Source organism: Microtus ochrogaster, linkage group LG9, assembly GCF_000317375.1.
Source record: "Microtus ochrogaster isolate Prairie Vole_2 linkage group LG9, MicOch1.0, whole genome shotgun sequence".
Taxonomy (NCBI): Eukaryota; Metazoa; Chordata; class Mammalia; order Rodentia; family Cricetidae; genus Microtus; species Microtus ochrogaster.
The window spans coordinates 5,576,800-5,577,832 of record NC_022034.1 but is presented as its reverse complement, the minus strand read 5'-3'; the positions used below and the strand labels follow the sequence as shown (position 1 = coordinate 5,577,832).

General features: G+C 48.3%; 1 protein-coding gene across 4 annotated transcripts in view; it reads right to left on the bottom strand.

Moving 5' to 3' along the window:
• Window positions 1-1,033, bottom strand: part of Sft2d1 (SFT2 domain containing 1) — a 16,629-nt gene that overhangs the window by 6,005 nt on the left and 9,591 nt on the right. The gene's annotated exons all lie outside the window — the stretch shown is intronic.

The window sequence follows — 1,033 nt, the reverse complement described above, 5'->3', positions numbered from 1 at the left end:
CTCCAGCAAAGGGAAGCACTCTGGAGAATAAAGTTTAGAGCAAAGAGGTCATTCCTTTGGCTCTTGCGTTGATGCCCACAACAGCACCAACAGCAGAGACTGGCAGTGCCAGCTGCTTCAGCATGCTCCATACGCTCTCTTTACAATGATGAACACGGCTTCCTCACACAGGAGACTGCACACGCAACCTGCCATGTCACCGAGGCTAGGGAGCACAGACACTGGAGTCCACGTCAGGAAGGCCTGATGGGATCCCAGGCTGTCCCCGTCAGCTCAGAGGCCAGAGCTCGCTCAGATGGCCTGTCTTGGGCTCAGCTTTCCTCTAACAAGATAGGGGGCTGCAAGGGCGGCCGGTGGTCTGCACTGGGGCAGCGGGCTGTCTTCACCGTTTCTGTGAGGCAGAATCTCAGCTCAGATTCAACACTCTCCCGGAAACAGCATGACTCAAGCTCCGCCAGGGTGGCCATGTGAACAGCCAGCATCCCCAAAGAGATGCTTTATGGTGCCAGCCTTCTAACGTTACCAGCTGAACACACGTCTGCACGGTGCACTACTAAGAAGGTTAATCCTAACTGAGAAGATATCACCAATAAAGCATCCCTAAACACAGTACGAGAACGACAATAAGAAGAGCAAGGTATTTCCTAGAGGGGAGGTGAAGTTAAAGGTATGTACACGAGCTGACACAGGTGAACCTAGGACACTCAGTCACCTAAGCTATAAAGATGGAAGTCAAACTCGAGTTGAATAAAGACAGAAAATAAAAGTAAGCCAAATTGAGTTTGAGTTGAAAGAATGACAAACTACAGTTAAACATTCTCTATCTAGAAACTCACAGAGGCTGCTTGTGTTTGAAAAGCTACTCTTAAAGGAGAGGAAAAGGGACAAACTAAGGCTGGAACTCTTAATTTCTGTAAGCATCATAAATGTTTTAAGAATTCCACATCAGAACAAGTGGACAAGGAAGGAAAGATGAGAGCCTGGCTTCCCTGACCATTCTACACAAACACCGATGTGGGATTTCCCTCTGTAT